Source organism: Anolis sagrei, chromosome 1 (genome assembly GCF_037176765.1).
Source record: "Anolis sagrei isolate rAnoSag1 chromosome 1, rAnoSag1.mat, whole genome shotgun sequence".
In the NCBI taxonomy this organism is placed as follows: Eukaryota; Metazoa; Chordata; class Lepidosauria; order Squamata; family Dactyloidae; genus Anolis; species Anolis sagrei.
In genome coordinates, this window is record NC_090021.1 from 318,022,256 (window position 1) to 318,040,500 (window position 18,245).

General features: G+C 40.2%; 1 protein-coding gene across 4 annotated transcripts in view; it reads right to left on the reverse strand.

Moving 5' to 3' along the window:
- DICER1 (dicer 1, ribonuclease III) overlaps positions 1–18,245 on the reverse strand; it is a 65,291-nt gene that overhangs the window by 45,943 nt on the left and 1,103 nt on the right. The window lies entirely within an intron of this gene.

The following is an 18,245-nucleotide window of genomic DNA, read 5'->3' on the forward strand; positions in this document are numbered from 1 at the left end:
CAAACAAACAAAAAACCAGACAGTAGGTATCCGATAGAGATTAGTTTAAGGAGTTGAGTACATTTCCATATTTTCTAGCTGCTGAAATAATTTTTCTCTAACATCAAAATGATTTGCATCTGGATCTAATTTGGTTTCTTTTAGTAAAATGAATCTGCAGTTCAATGTGCTATATGATAACGATATATATCCATTTTAACACATTTCAAAAAGGCTTATCTTGTTTACTGCAATACTGACAAATACAATATAAATAAAAAACCATTTTTTCTTTTCATATACTTTGTTGAAAAGACGCAGTTTACCACAAAACTCTTGTTCCCCATTTCATTACAGTCTAAAAATTGCTGGGAAAGAAATGAACAATTCTTGATGTAAAAATACTTCAGTTTTATTTGTTCCCCATCAACCAAACAGATGTCAAAAAAAGAAGCAAAGTTATTTTAAAGCACAATATTTAAGATATTTAACAAAGAACAACCCAATGTTCATCCATAAGAAGTTGAAAAAAAATCCCTCATTTACAAATGAAGATAATTGTATCAGGAAAGCTGCCAACTGCTTTGTTGATATGTGCATATTCACAATTTAAATTTTTTTAAAAGGACCAGACTATTTATTTTAGCAGTGATCAACTCTAATGGTTGATCACCATTAAGATAGAGGCTGTAATTCTGCTGCAAGGATGTGGGTTGGGGGGGGGGGGGAGATACATAAGGTGTCAAAATGATTAGCTGATCAGTATCAACTTGGGGAGAACCCATGAACTTTATGACAATACAATTATGTTTCATAAGCTGTGAGCCATCATCTATTATTTGCCCCATAAACACATCTTTTCTCTTCAGCTGACATTCCGACAGAGTTTTAAAGTGGCATTAACAGGATGACAAAGATGGGGTTGAACTGATAGAGACAGGGATTAGAGTTGAAACAAAAAAGGTTTGAGGTCTGAGAAAGAACAGAGAGCTATCCGTGGTTTGCAAAAGCTTCAAGAATAGACTATTAGAAGTTATTAAATTGTTCTACTATGTTTTTTAAAAATAATTCTTAATATCTTAAATGTCTCCCTCATTTTCTATCAGGCCTGGAGTCAGGGCATGCATAGTAAAACTAATGAATGCATAGAACAATGAAGTCATGAGTGGAAAGGCAGCTAGGGGGTTAATTTTTGGGACAATTCTGAATGAAAAGATCTGTCATAGAACCATTCATAGTCTTCTCAAGACTGCATCCCCACAACTGCTCTACAAGATAGGTTAGGTTATTTTTTATTTATTGTATCAGAAGGGAACTGAGGGTACAGTTGAAATGCATTTTAAAAACACAAATTTTAAAGAAGTTGACATTATAATAAATGTCCTTTCACCAGTAACTGGTCACTTGGAGTGCCTCTGGTGCTGCTATAAGGTCCTCCATTGTGCATGTGGCAGGGCTCAGATTGCATTGTAATAGGTGGTTGGTGGTTTGCTCTTCTCCACACTCGCATGTCGTGGACTTTACTTTATGGCCCCATTTCTTAAGGTTGTCTCTGCATCTCGTCATGCCAGAGCGCAGTCTGTTAGCCACCTTCCAAATCACCCAGTATTCTGTGTGCCCACGGGGGGGGGGGGGGGGGACACTCTCTCATTTGGTATCAGCCAAAGGTTAAGATTCTGGATTTTAGTTTGACATTTTTGGACTCTCACTTGCTGAGGTGTTCCAGCGAGTATCTATGTAGATCTTAGAAAACTATGTCTTGATTTAAGGTGTTGGTGTGCTGGCTGATATCCAAACAGGGGATGGGTTGGAGATGTCATTGCCTTGGTCCTTTCATTATTGGCTGCTACTTCCCTGTGGATGTCAGGTGGTGTAATACTGGCTAAACAGTGTAATTTCTCCAGTGGTGTAAGACGGAATGTCTCATTAAGAGCTACATCCATTGTTTTAGTGTGGTGAGATGTGTTCCACACTGCTCATCCGTATTCAGCAGCAGAGTAGTAAAGCACAAGGTTAGATTTCTTCACTGTATCTGGTTGTAATCCCCAGATTGTGCCAGTCAGCTTTCGTATGATATTGTTTCTAGCACCCACTTTTTGCTTGATATTCAAGCAGTGTTTCCTGTAGGTTAGAGAACGGTCCATGGTAATTCCCAGGTATTTGGGTGTGCTGCAGTGCTCCAGTGGGATTCCTTCCGAGGTAATCCTCAGAGATCAAGATGTTTGTCTGTTCTTAAGATGAAAAGCACATGTCTGTGTTTTAGAAAGAACTCTAAAACATAGATTGAGTTGAAAGAGTATGATTCAACAAAATGAGCATCATGACAAAAGCAATAATTCAAACTGAATTTCTTAAAGCCTAGTCCAGCACTCTAAATTAGAGCTTTCCAAACATTTTATGTTGGTGACATGCCTTTTAGGCATCTTGCAGAACAGTAATTCTATTTTCCTAGCAAAGTGGAGGCTAAACTAACCCCTTACAAGAGATATGGACACATACATAAACTGTAATAACGAAGTATATGGGACACAACACATCTTATAAAAACCTTTCATTTATATATTTTAAAATATATGATTTATTGGTTATTTGACATAGGTTTCTCATTGGGTTTGTGCAACACACCTACACACTGCAGCTGAAACACTAATGTGTCCCGACACATAGTTTGGAAAGCTCTGTTCTCAGCACTGTACAACAGTAAAAGCACTATCCTTGTGTACAAAGAGTTTATTTTAGTCTATCCTTCAGAGAAATATTTTGAAAAATTATGTCATGTGTAAATTGAAGAGGGCGTATGTGGAGTCTTGTCTACATCAAATGTGATTTATTTAGTAAGAACTATAAGTGCAAAACCGTACGTGTATTGTTGTGTTTATGCTCAACATTTCTACAACATGTGGAAAGGGCCATGCTAGCAAACATCAATATCCCCAATTCTTTGCAACCCTCATCAATAATCTTACAAACTCTCACAAACAAATATCCACACCAAAAGGAAAAAAAAACTTGCTGCATGTTCATATCTGTGTTTATAGCTAAATGCACCTTCATTTTAAGAAGAACTGCCATTCTTCACATAGCAAAATATTACTGTATGGAAAGTAATATAGAGAAGACACAAAGGTAGGCAAGCGTAACTTTGCCTTTTACTACATTCTAAGCTAAGAAATATCACGAGTTTCTTACTTGCTTATCTTGGCACCTTGTGTGCATAGGTATCTAATTAACAGAGTAGCAAAAATTATACAAGATAAAAATACCAATTGTTCTTCCTTTTAAAAATAAGTGACAACTTATTTCGCATTCATGAGGCAAAAACAGAAGAACTGAAGTAGAAGAAAATGATGAAGGGCAGACTACTGTTTTCAATGCAGCAGTCCCTTTCAGTTCTTAAACTAACATACAGACAGGCTTCATACCAAAAACTGTGCCAAGTTCTAGTACAAAACTCCAAGTTTCCATCACATTAGCATGTCAATCCTTTTGCTGCTCTTCACTGGACAAAAGACTAGTTGCAGCAGTCAAGGACCCTTCTGTCTGCAGCTAATGACCTACAGAATTTGCCAGAAACTACTGCCACACAACAGATGTATCTATTCCTTTACCTTAAGGCCAAATCAGTAACCAGTAAGCATATACAGAAAATAATATTTGCAAACCATACTAGTTCCTCTTTTTGGAATGGGAATTTCTTCATGAAAAGCATTAATTTCCCCATCACAAAGAATGTCTACAACTTTAATGTATTCTTAACTTTGTAGCTACTTGCTTTATTCAAGTATGTTATTCAATAATAGAGCCTATGTTTTTAAAACTGTTTAAGACTAGTTTCTTAGACCATGTACAAGCAACACTGAATTGTTAGTTACTTCTTGAAATAAGAGAGTAACGATTTCTGCCTACCCTTAACATTATTCACTTAAGCTCTAAAAGGATAAACAAAAATAAGATGTAGTTTTGAGATCTTAATAGTTAAATGCTTCAAGACAAAATATTTAGATATAACTTCCGCTTCCAACAACGCTAGGCCCAAGTGGCAAGATTTGCCTTTTCTGAGCCTTTACAATTTCTGTTTCATGGAATGTAGCAGTAGCTGCCATGTGAGTTCCAGGCATGATATTTGCATAACTGCATAACTAATTATAGATCACACACTTCTCCTTTCACGTTGCTGATGGAACTGGCAAAATGCCAACATGTTCAAAGAAATTCTGCAGATTTTTGTATATTCTTTCCAAACCCCTTTCTTTAAAACTTTTCTTGTCAAGAACAGACTGTGCCACATGTACAACTAAGATAACTGTACTATTATAAATACAACATGTTTAACTTAGACAATCAAATAAAGTTTACTATAAAAATAATTATTAAGACGATATTGTTGGATGATATGGTCTCCACATGTAAATATTTTTCCCTCCAAAAACACAATAACATTCTCTACCAAACTTTGCAGGAAAGTTTTTGACATCAGAACAATCTTTTGGACTGGGTTGTTGTAGGGTTTTTCGGGCTATATGGCCATGTTCTAGAGGCATTTTCTCCTGATGTTTTGCCTGCATCTATGGCAAGAATCCTCAGAGGTAGTGAGTAATCTTTTGGACATCAAACCACTGGCAGCTGAAGGTGTTTCTTACCCTGTTCATATAGCCTAAGTGTGCTGTGATCTCTAATCTAAATAATTAACCCTACAGAACCTCTTGTTCAGATGATGCTGACATCTTGTTAATTCTTGCAACTGGATCATTTTGAGCAAAAAGAGGAAATTATCTTCCTGTGCAACAGGTACAATATCTACTGCAAAAAGTTAAAGAAGTTAAAAATACAGCCCACAGACTAGACCACTGCTTCTTAAAACTGTGGGTCCTGATTCCAAATGGGGGCCCTTTAGTTCAATGTTGGGGACCTGAAAAATTTGGCGACAGCAACAGTGGCTGTTTTGGATATTTACACAAATTTGTTGCAGAATATGCTTCAGCTGTACTTCATAAAAGGGAAAATCAATATGCTTACTGAATCTAGTAAATGCTGATTCGTTATAAGTAAATTTTTGATTGTACACCAATTTTATAAATCCGGGGTCATGTAAAAATTTCACCAGCCAAAAGGAGTCCTGATTGGAAAAGTATAAGCCCCAAACAAGACTACTGCTGTTATCTTTGACCTGTACACCTTCCATTTTTATGAAGCTATATGTTCTCTGTATCTCTTCAGAACTTACAATCCTGTCTAAACAAGAAAATATTGCTTTTGTTTCTATGCAATACCAAGGCTAACTTGGCCATCTATTTAAAAAGGGGCCTCTTCTGTAAACCTACATTATCTACAGCAGGGGTCCTCAAACTAAGGCCCGGGGGCTGAATGCAGCCCTCCAAGGTCATTTACCTGGCCCTCGCTCAGGGTCAACCTGAGCCTGAAACGACTTGAAAGCACACAACAACAAGAATCCTATCTCGTCAGCCAAAAGCAGGTCCACACTTCCCATTGAAATACTAATATTTGTTAAAATTGTTCTTCATTTTAATTATTGTATTGTTTTAAAGTGTTTTTTGCACTACAAATAAGATATGTGCAGTGTGCATATTCATTCATTCAAATTATAATCCAGCCCTCCAACAGTTTGAGGGACTATGACCCGGCCCTCTGTTTAAAAAGTTTGAGGAACCTTGATCTACAGCATAGGTTCTCAAACTTTCAGCCACTGAGCACTTTTTGAAGGAAACGTTTCTCATGGAGCCCCAAGAAATGTTTTTGTCATATTATATATTATATTATACATAATGTGTGGGTGTGTGTACACACACAGAGAGAGAAACATACCAGTGGCAAATGGACAGTGTGTGTTTGTGTGAACTAATTGAAAAAAATGAACAAAATCCTATGCACACTGCACATATCTCATTTGTAGTGCAAAAAAGAGAGAGAAAGAAAGAAAAAGAAAAAAGGAAGGAAGGAAGAATATTTAAAATGAAGAACAATTTTAACCAACCTAAACTTAACAGTATTTCAGTGGAAGACCCCAGGAACCATCCAGTCCAACACCCTTCCACCAGGCAGGAAAAGCACAATCAAAGCACCCCTTGAGTGGTGGGAGGGAAATAGAGTTATGGAAGGTGAAAATGACCTGGACAACATAACAGGAGGCCGAGGGGAAAAAGCTTTTGGAGGCGAGTGAGACAAGGGGAGGGAAAGGACCAACAAAGAGGAGGGAAATCTTGGAGGAAGAAGGGGGGAGGAGGAGGGAACCACGGAGCTCCTCAGTATGCTTTGGCCCCAAGGGCTCCGCAGAGCACACTTTGAGAACCACTTGTCTACGGAATAGAGCCAAGAAACAGATCAGTCGTCAATGACGTTGTTACAACAACTGGTTTCCGTTCTATCTGACAAGAGAATATGATTGCTTTTGCAGATCTTGAGTATCTAGGATGACTTGCAGCTAAGCTATGAGAAACAGACTTCAGATCATCAATCTTCTATTGCTACTATGCAGTCAAATATTTTCTAACTTAACTGAAACATCTGAATGCTCCTATGTAAACACTGACTGGATTATTTCTCATGTTGAAACTTTTCACTTCTTGCTTTCTTAACTATGTCTTAAACTCAAGTAAAAAACTGAATCCAAGGAATTTAGACAGAACTCACATAAATGCTTATTACTTGTGGGAGTTTGGAAAATATTTTTATTTTGATAAGCTTTTAGAATTGAATTGCTGTAATTGCTATATTGTTTAAAATTGTATTAAGCATTCATATATTTTACAATGCATGCTTTTAACATGTATTCATTTATTTGATTTTAGTGCTGACTTTTTAATGCTTTTAACTGCATTTTTTTCATGCGGAAGTTGCGTTTAGCCCTAATCTTAGAGACAGGATATAACTGAAGGAAGAAGGAGGAAGAATAATAATAACAATAGCAATTCCCTTGGAACTACAGTTGCAATAGCAATTGTTAAGAGCTGCACTTTATAGGAGAATTAGGAATTGCATGGCTCTCCAGATATTGTTAAACTGCTATCCAATCCTACATAGCCTATGGTGAGGCGTGCTGGAATATGTTATCCAACAACAACTGGATTTCCCACTTTGACTTTATAAGGAAAGTAACAAGCAGAAACTTGTAAAGGTAAAGGTCTAGTCGAGTCTGACTGGGGGGTGATGCTCATCTCCATTTCTACGACGAAGAACTGGCGTTGTCTGTAAATGCCTCCTAGATCATGTGGCTGGCATAACTGCATGAAGCGCTATTACCTTCCCGCCGGAGCAGTACCTATTGATCTATTCATATTTGCATATTTTCGAACTGCTAGGTTGGCAGAAGCTGGGGTGAACTACGGGAGCTCACCCCACTCTGTGGATTCAAACTATCAACCTTTCAGACAGCAAGTTCTGCAGCTCAGCAGTTTTACCCACTGAGCCACCACGGCCCCAGAAATTGCTACTACAGCAATAATAGGAACTCTTTTTGAGGGTAATGGTCTAGTTTTCCGATTTCAGCTTCAATATGGAGCTTGATCAAACATGTGAACAAACCAGAAGTGGCACTGAGTATATAAAAAGTTTCATTTATTTTAAAAATGATACCCTGCCCTACATTTGAGGATGTTTGGGCAGCTGACAATGACATGAATATGAATGGTTTAAAACAACTTAAAACAGTAAAACTAATTTGAAGATTGTATTGTCGAAGGCTTTCATGGCTGGAATCACTGGGTTCTTGTGGATTTTTTCGGGCTATAGAGCCATGTTCTAGAGGCATTTCTCCTGACGTTTCGCCTGCATCTATGGCAAGCATCCTCAGAGGTAGTGAGGTCTGTTGGAATTAGGACAATGGGTTTATATATCTGTGGAATGGCTGGGGTGGGGCAAGGAGCTCTTCCCTGCTGCAGTTAGGTGTGAATGTTTCAGCTGATCACCTTCATTAGCATTTGAAGGCCTGCCTGAGCCTGGGAAAATCTCTTGCTGGGAGGTGTTAACCTGTGCCTGGTTGTTTCCTCTCTGTTGTTTTGCTGTTGTAATTTTAGAGTTTTTTAATACTGGTAGCCAGATTTTGTTCATTTTCATGGTCTCTTCCTTTCTGTTGAAATTGTCCACATGCTTGTGGATTTCAATGGCTTCTCTGTGTAGTCTGACATGGTGGTTGTTGGTGTGGTCCAGCATTTCTGTGTTCTCAAATAATATGATGTGTCCAGGCTGGTTCATCAGGTGCTCTGCTATGGCTGACTTCTCTGGTTGAAGTAGTCTGCAGTGCCTTTCATGTTCCTTGATGCGTGTCTGGGCGCTGCGTTTGGTGGTCCCTATGTAGACTTGTCCACAGCTGCATGGTATACGGTAGACTCCTGCAGAGGTGAGAGGATCCCTCTTGTCCTTTGCTGAACGTAGCATTTGTTGGATTTTCTTGGTGGGTTTGTAGATTGTTTTTATGTTGTGTTTCCTAATTCCAACAGACCTCACTACCTCTGAGGATGCTTGCCATAGATACAGGCGAAACGTCAGGAGAAATGCCTCTAGAACATGGCTCTATAGCCCGAAAAAACCCACAAGAACCTAATTTGAAGATTAAAAACTTGATAACTCATTTAACATTTTAAACAGAACAGTTTAAAGACAGTTAAAAGTGTTTTAAAATGCCCAAGTGTAAATGTTGATGAAATAAACCATGCCCCAGGTGGTTTTGTAAACCACTATAGATTTGCTTGCTACTGGAATGGCCGAAGCATGGATGCCAATTGGACCTCCAAGGGGAGGACAACACATAACTGGGTTCCACGGCAGATAAGGCCCTCTTTTACATTCTCAAACAGTGCATTTCCCTCACTAATGGAACAAAGAGAACGCCCACCCAAGATACTTTAAATCCGGCACATGTATATATAGAGAGATAGATTTCTTCAAGCATTGACATTCCAAACTGTTTATGGCCTTGATTGCCATTGCTAACATCCTGAATTCAGAGCAGATGCATAGTGAAGCCAGTGCAATTAAAAACAACAACACTGTTATGACTTCTGTAAAGAGTTCCAGTTAGCAGTCAAACTGCTACATTTTGCACTTGCTGAAATTTCCAAGTTGTCTTAAGGGAAGCCTAAGTAGAATGCATTACAGTAAACTTACTGAGAAATTACCAATGCACAGACTACTATATATCCAAGTTTTATTGATTACCAGGAAAGGCTGCAGCTGACACATCTATTAAAACTGGCCCCAAACACTGGGAGCTATGAAGCCATCCAACTCCAGTGAAAAAAGATGACTCTGAGACTACAGTACTTGTAGGCAATGCCTCTGATCATTCAGTGGAGCAAATACCATCCTGAGTAAGTAGCTTAGTTAACTGCCAGACCCAAGGATCATCAATTAATACCACCTCTATCATGTACTGATTCATCTTCAACCTGACCCACACACAGCCCTTTACAGTATCTAGACAGAGATTCAGCACTTGTATAGCTTCAGTTGACTCTTACAATGAGCTAAAATAAAGCTGAGTGTCATCAGCCTACTCATTGCATTCTGTCCCAAATCTAGTTATGATTTCATTCCATGGCTTAATGTAGATATTAAGCATCACTGTGAGAAAGAGGAAACTGTGGCTTTTCACAACTTAGAAGAATCCCCCAATCTAACTCTTTGGAATCAGCCATGCAGATAGAAACAGTATATTGTATCTCCTATTCCCATCGGATGGAGCTGGTACCATAAGATAGAATGATAAATAGTATCAAAAGCCTCTGAGGCCCCTTCTACACTGCCATATAATCCAGACTATCAATGCATATAATCCAGATTATCTGTTTTGAGCTGGATTGTACGAGTCTACACACTACATAGTTCAAAGCAGATGGGAAGCTTCCCACTGGAGTGGAAATCATCTATTGGACAGATGGAAAGCTATTTAACCTCAGCAGACTGAAAGCCAAAACCAAAGTTACAACAACGTCTGTTATAGAACTCCAATATGCTGATGACAACGTCATCTGTGTGCATTCAAAAGAAGACCTAGAAGCCACTCTAAACACCTTTGCAGAAGCATACGAGAAGCTCGGCCTGTCACTGAACATCAAGAAAACCAAAGTGCTCTTCTAGCAGGCACCAGCCAATCCATCTGCAATGCCAGAAATGCAGCTCTGCGAGTGCAGCATTTTTCTGAATGAAGCACAGAGTGTTTTGAGGATCGGGACATCCGTAGAGATATCAAGGTTCTTGTTTACAAAGCTATTGTCCTCTCAACCCTGCTATATGCCTGCAAAACATGGACTATCTACAGATATTCCATGCAACTCCTGGAACAATTTCATCAGCATTGCCTCTGGAAAATCCTGCAAATCTCTTGGGAAGACAGGCGGACAAATGTCAGTGTGCTGGAAGAAGCAAAGACCACCAGCATTGAAGCGATGGTCTTATGCCATCAACTCTGCTGGACCAGCCACATTGTCCGAATGCCCAATCACCATCTCCCAAAGCAGTTACTTTGCTCTGAACAGTAACAGAAAACAGAATGTTGGAGGACAGGAAAAGAGATTTAAAGATGGCCTCAAACCCAACCTTAAAAACTGTGGCATAAGACACCGAGAAAAGGGATGCTCTGGTCCTTGAGCGCTCTAGCTGGAGGTCAGCTGTGACCAGCAGTGCTGTAGAATTTGAAGAGGCACAAATGGCGGGCAAAAGAGAGAAATGTGCCAAGAGGAAGGCCCCTCAAGCTAACCCTGACCGGGACTGCCTTCCACCTGGAAACCGATGCCCTCACTGCAAGAGAACATGCAGGTCAGGAATAGGGCTCCACAATTACCTATCTACTCACTGCCAGGACACCGCACTTGGAGGACAATCTTACTCGGACAATGAGGGATCGCCTAAGTAAGAATGCAAAGCAGATAATCTAGATTTTATATGGCAATGTAGAAGGGGCCTGAGAAATCTATGTTAGGCACCAAATTGCTGCCTTGAGCCACCCTTGGGTTCGAGAAAGGCTGGATAGAAATATCATAAATAAATCATCTAGAATCTTGAGATGTAGATTTAATTGGCTGGACCCCTGTTTTTGTTCTTTTTTTAAAAAAATCTTCTTTTGAGCCACTCTGAGCATCAGTCTTGAGAGAAAAATAAACTAGAAATCAAACAGACAATTAGGCCACAAATTAGGCCACTAGAACATATAAAGAACCTTCATCACCAAGAGAAGCAAACAAATTGATACTGACATTTCTTGAAATATAGAATTACACTGTAAAAACTCACCACCAATATATCTAATCCCACAAACATTTTACAGAAATTCTTACACTATAAAAACTACTAATTTGAAACCAACAGAAATCTAGTATAACCTTTCAAGAAATAACAAAGCATAGCTTATGCTAATTTCTAAAGACCTACTGCAGAAAATATTTTATTTCTTTGCTCTGCCACAAGATGAGGGGACATATTTTTCAACTTCTCATACACCTGGGAAGACAGCCACACTGGGCAAAATTTACCAGATTATTTGTTCAGTAGCTTTTTTAGAGGAATGAAGTGAAGATGTTATGTATCTCTTCCAAGGGAAAGACACTAGGCTAAAATCAGAATGTGGAGAAAGAGAAACCCAATCCTCCTATAATCTCAACAATGCCCAAGACAGGGAGGGGAAATTAGGACAGCAGGGATAAGACCAATCGAAGTTGCCAGACATCCCTCATTTATTTCAACCTCATGGACATGGATCGATGGGCATCTCTTTAATTCAGACCTCTTTAATCTAACAGACATCCTATTATTTCTTAGAAATTGGCTGTAGCAAACCACAAGGATAATGGATGTATAAGAAAAGGGAGAAAACAACAGATATGAAAGTGATGATTTGTGCTCTTCAAATTCTGGCCCATTCTGGGGAAGAAAAAATACAATGAAGGTTGGACTGCTTGCTGTATACAAAGCAAACCAACCATAAGAGGGATGCGCTAAGAATAACACAACTCAATATTCCTCCACTTCCACCACTTTGGCACCATTCATAAAACAACATGCCTGAAAGGATGACTCTCATGCCATTTTAAAAAGTCGTTCGAAATCCAATGAGAAGAACAGTCCACTGAGAACACTGTGATATTTGTTACAGTGGTTGTTGGATGTAGACTGGGTATGTGAATGCTGTGGAGAGAAATATTTTTTGTTAAATCTGTACACTGCCTTTCAATGAATAATACCTAGTACTGAACTGTAAACTACTGCCAACACAGGAGATACACAATGTAGGGAATAGAATATGTTTGTGCATATACACACATATACCCACATTTTAATATCTAATAGGTAAAGGTAAAGGTAGTCCCCTGACATTAAGTCCAGTCATGTCTGACTCTGGGGTGTGGTGCTCATCTCCATTTCTAAGCCGAAGAGCCAGCGTTGTCTGTAGACACCTCCAAGGTCATGTGGCCGGCATGACTGCATGGAGCGCCGTTACCTTCCCGCCGGAGCGGTACCTATTGATCTACTCACATTTGCATGTTTTCGAACTGCTAGGTTGGCAGAAGCTAGGGCTGACAGCGGAAGCTCACGCCGCTCCCCGGAATCGAACCTGCGACCTTTTGATCAACAAGCTCAGCAGCTCAGTGCTTTAACCCACTGCGCCACCGGGGGCTACGGTGATAATTTGATGACTACATAAATACATTAATACTGAAGAATAAATGTTATAATAGTTATTTAATCAGAGTTACAAGTTACCTTTTAAATTACAACGTGTTCAAATTATGGTATCATTCCAGTGAAGCAATGTAGTGCTTGCATTGTTTGAAGCAGACTTGTAAACCTCACTTAAAGCTTCTAACTCTGCAACGCTTCCCTGCCACTGGAATCTGTAATTCTAGCAAGGTGGCATACACATATATGCATTTTACAAACACACACAGTAGACTCTCGGGTAACCGGACCCATGAGGATTGCTATCCAATAAATGTAATTTCTGGTTGCTTGAGAGTTACTATTAAAAATAGGACCAATAATATACCTCATACTACACTATACCATAAACTCTGTATTGATGTGATATTAATACTGAAATTAAAAGTAAATAAACACAATCTTGTAACAATTTTACTGTATTATAAACACATACTCATTTTAAATGCATATACTGGCAGTCCCTGAGTTGCAAAGATTTGGCCTACAAACGCTCTGAGCAAGAACACGGTGAGACAACAAGAAGTGTGATATATCTATCCCTAGGGACATTCACTTCTGAAAGAGTTGTCATGGGAAAAGGTGTCTCCAGTGAATCTTTTTCACCAATACTTGTTTCTACAAGAAGCCAAATTTTTCAAAATCCAATTATTACAGGGTGATATGAAATCTCTTGAACGGGGCACAGAAAACAAAACAAGTACTACAGAAGTGCTAACCCTTCTCTATGCTACCCAATGCATACATATATATTTATTTATGCTATGTCTACCCCGCCCATATCAGCCCGAAGGCTAATAAAATGTACCTGTTCCGACTTACAAACCAACAGAACCTTTCTTGTTTGTATCTTGGGGACTGTCTTTACAGACAGACGTACACACACATATACATATATATACAGGGTAGACCAAAAGTCACAAAGGGGTCCTATATATACACTGTATATGATGCTATGGTACTGGGTACCATTTATGAGATTTGCTTTTTCAACCTAATGTAATTTCTTATATATACTGTATATGATGCTAATTGTATTGTAAACTAAAAACAAAATAAAGGAGTTGTTGAAGGTTTTCATGGCCAGAACTACTGGGTTGCTGTGAGTATTCCAGGTTGTACGGCCATGCTTCAGAAGCATTCTCTCCTGATGTTTTGCCTGCATCTATGGCAGACATCCTCAGATGTTTATGAGGTCTGTTGGAAAATAGGCAACTGGGGGTTATATATCTGTGGAATATTCAGGGTGGGAGATAGGACTCTAGACTGTTTGAGAGAGGTGTGAATGTTGCAACTGTCCACCTTGATTACCATTGAATAGCCTTTCAGCTTCAAAGTCTGGCTACTTATTGCCTGGGAGAATACTTCGTTGGGGAGGTGTTAACTGGCTCTGATTTATTCATGCCTGGAATTCTTCTGTTTTCTGAGTGATGTTGTTTATTTACTGTCCTGATTTTAAATACTGGTAGCCAGGTAAAGGAGTTGCTAAATATTGAAACCTCTTTTGGACTTTTGACCCCTGCACACATACATATACACACAGACTACTTCAAAATTACTGTATACATGGGAAGGATATTGACATGCTAGAACAGGTCCACAGAAGGGTGATCAAGGGCCCTACCACACAGCTGAATAAAATCCCACATTATCTGCTTGGAATTGGGATATATGGCAGTGTGGACTCAGATAACCCAGTTCAAAGCAGATATTGTGGGATTTCCTGCCTTGATATTCTGGGTTATACGACTGTATGGAATAGCCCCAAGTCCACACTGACATATATTCCACTTCAAAGCAGAAAATGTGGGATTTTATTCAGCTGTGTGGGAAGGGGGCCTGAGAAAGCTGCGTCTATTCAGTTTAGAGAAGAGAAGCCTGGGATGGGACATGATAGGCATGTTTAAACATCTGAAAGGGTCTCACATTGAGGAGGGTGCAAGCTGGTTCTGTCAAGAGAACAATGGATTCAAGCTGCAGGAAAAGAGATTCTGTCTAAACATTAGGAAGAACTTCTGGGTGGTAAGAACTGTTGTTCAATACTGTCAGAACAGAAGTGGACTGCTCTCTTCCAAACCTATGATTCTAGAACAGGAAAGGGCAAACTTTGGCCCTCCAGGTGTTTTGGACTTCAACTCTCATAATTCTTAACAAGCCCTATGAGGAACGGCTTAAAGAGCTGGTCATGTTTAGCCTTCAGAAGAGAAGGCTGAGAGGAGACATGGAAGTCATAGGGAGGAGGGAGCAAGCTTGTTTTCTGCTGCCCTGGAGATTAGGACACGGAACAATGGCTTCAAACTACAGGAAAGGAGATTCCACCTGAACATTAGGAAGAACTTGCTGACTGTGAGAGCTGTCCAGCAGTAGAACTCTCTACACCCCAAAGTGTGGTGGAGGCTCCTTCTATGGAGGCTTTTAAACAGAGGCTGGATGGCCATCTGTTGAGGGTGCTTTGAATGTGATTTTCCTGCTTCTTGGCAGAATGGGGTTGGACTGGATGGCCCACGATGTCTCTTCCAACTCTATGATTCATAGAATTTGTACCATAAAGTGCATAATTGCCTATGTGCACATATATAGTGTAACTTCTTTAATAAATGTTCCTTTCTTCTCCTCCAAGTGCCGCAACCAAGTGTGTTTGACCTCACACAGGAAAGTGGAGCACCAAGCAACATCCTCCTCGAAGGCTTCAGGTGAGGTGCTTGTACTCTCAAATCCAAAACTGTCCACCTAATTGTAAAAGCCTACCAGCACCCCCTACTTCCTCTCCTCAATTGCATCAAAAAGAAGCTTGCGGGAATACTATGAGGAGTGTTGACAACCTGTTTGCAATAAGTGAAAATGACTTGCTGCAGAACATGTTGACAAGCTGGAATGTGTCCAGAGGAAGGCAACTAAAAGGATCAAGGGTTTGGAGAGCAAGCACTATGAGGAGCGGCTTCAAGAACTGGGCATGTTTAACCTGAAACAGAGAAGACTGCAAGAGACATGATAGCCATGTATAGATATGTGAGTGCAAGTCATAGCGAGGAGGGAGCAAGATTGTTTTCTGCTGCCCTGGAGACTAGGATGGGGAACAATGGCTTCATACAAGATTCCTCCTGAACATCAGGAAGAACTTCCTGACTGTGAGAGCTGTTCAGCAGTGGAACTCTGTGCCCTGGAGTATGGTGGAGGTTCCTTCCTTGGAAACTTTTAAAAAGAGGCTGGATGGCCATCTGTCAAGGGTGCTTTGAATTTGATTTTCCTGCTTCTTGGCAGGGGGTTGGATGGCCCATGGGGTCTCTTCCAACTCTATGATTCTACATAACTCAATTTGTACAATATAAAAATGTTTAGAAAGAATGTTCAAATGAGGTACGACTTAAAGAGCTGGGCATGTTTAGTCTGAAGAAGAGAAGGCTGAGAGGAGACATGATGGCCATGTATAAATATGTGAGTGGAAGTCACAGGGAGGAGGGAGCAAGCTTGTTTTTTGCTGCCCTGGAGACTAGGACATGGAGCAATGGCTTCATACAAGATTCCTCCTGAATATTAGGAAAAGCTTCCTGACTGTGAGAGCTGTTCAGCAGTGGAACTCTCCGCCCCCGAGTGTGGTGGAGGTTCCTTCTTTGGAGGCTTTTAAACTGATGGCCATCTGTTAGGGGTTGTTTGAATTGTGTATTTTAATATTTTGATAATATTTTGCCTAGTTCCAACAGATCTCACTACCTCTGAGGATGCTTGCCATAGATGCAGGCGAAACGTCAGGAGAGAATGCCTCTAGACCATGGCCATATAGCCCGAAAAAACCTACAACAACCCAGTGATTCTGGCCATGAAAGCCTTCGACAATACATTTTGATAAATGTTTTTAGTTTTTATGTATTGTATGTGGATTTGTGTCCCGGCATTGAATGTTTGCTGTTTATATGCTGTGCTCCACCCTGAGTCCCCTTTGGGGTGAGAAGGGCGGAATATAAATATTTTAAATTTAAACATGAGCCAACTATGTGATGTGGCGGCAAAAAAAGCCAATGGGATTTTGGCCTGCATCAATAGGAGCATAGTGTCTAGATCTAGGGAAGTCATGCTCCCCAGGCTCTATTCTGCCTTGGTTAGACCACACCTGGAATATTGTGTCCAATTCTGGGCACCACAATTTAAGCGAGATATTGACAAGCTGGAATGTGTCCAGAGGAGGGTGACTAAAATGATCAAGGGTCTGGAGAACAAGACCTATGAGGAGTGGCTTAAGGAGCTGGGCATGTTTAACCTGAAGAAGAGAAGGCTGAGAGGAGATATGATAGCCATGTATAAATATGTGAGGGGAAGCCACAGGGAGGAGGGAGCAAGCTTGTTTTCTGCTTCCTTGGAGACTAGGACGCAGAACAATGGCTTCAAACTACAAGAGAGGAGATTCCATCTGAACATGAGGAAGAACTTCCTGACTGTGAGAGCCGTTCAGCAGTGGAACTCTCTGCCCCGGAGTGTGGTGGAGGCTCCTTCTTTGGAAGCTTTTAAACAGAGGCTGGATGGCCATCTGTCGAGGGTGCTTTGAATTTGATTTTCCTGCTTCTTGGCTCATGGGGTCTCTTCCAACTCTATGATTCTACATAACTCAATTTGTACTAACACCATATGAAAATGTTTAGAAAGAACATTCAAATGAGGAGCGTCTTAAAGAGCTGGGTATGTTTAGCCTGAAGAAGAGAAGGCTGAGAGGAGACATGATGGCCATGTATAAATATGTGAGTGGAAGTCACAGGGAGGAGGGAGCAAGCTTGTTTTCTGCTGCCATGGAGACTAGGACATGGAGCAATGGCTTCATACAAGATTCTTCCTTAACATTAGGAAAAACTTCCTGACTGTGAGAGCTGTTCAGCAGTGGAACTCTCTGCCCCGGAGTGTGGTGGAGGCTTCTTCTTTGGAGGCTTTTAAACTGATGGCCATCTGTCAGGGGTGCTTTGAATTGTGTATTTCAATATTTTGATAATATTTTGCCTAGTTCCAACAGACCTCACTTCCTCTGAGGATGCTTGCCATAGATGCAAGCGAAACGTCAGGAGAGAATGCCTCTAGACCAGGGGTCCTCAAACTTTTTAAACAGAGGGCCAGGTCACAGTCCCTCAAACTGTTGGAGGGCTGGATTATAATTTGAAAAAAACATGAATGAATTCCTATGCACACGGCACATATCTTATTTGTAGTGCAAAAAACACTTAAAAACAATACAATAATTAAAATGAAGAACAATTTTAACAAATATAAATATATTAGTATTTCAATGGGAAGTGTGGGCCTGCTTTTGGCTAATGAGATAGGATTGTTGTTGTTGTGTGCTTTTGAGTCGTTACAGACTTAGGTTGACCCTGTGTGGGGGCCGGGTAAATGACCTTGGAGGGCCACATCCGGCCCCCAGGCCTTAGTTTGGGGACCCCTGCTCTAGACCATGGCCATATAGCCCGAAAAAAACCTACAACAACCGAGTGATTCTGGCCATGAATGCCTTCGACAATACATTTTGATAAATGTTTTTAGTTTTTATGTATTGTATGTGGATTTGTGTCCCGGCATTGAATGTTTGCCGTGTATATGCTGTGCTCCACCCTGAGTCCCCT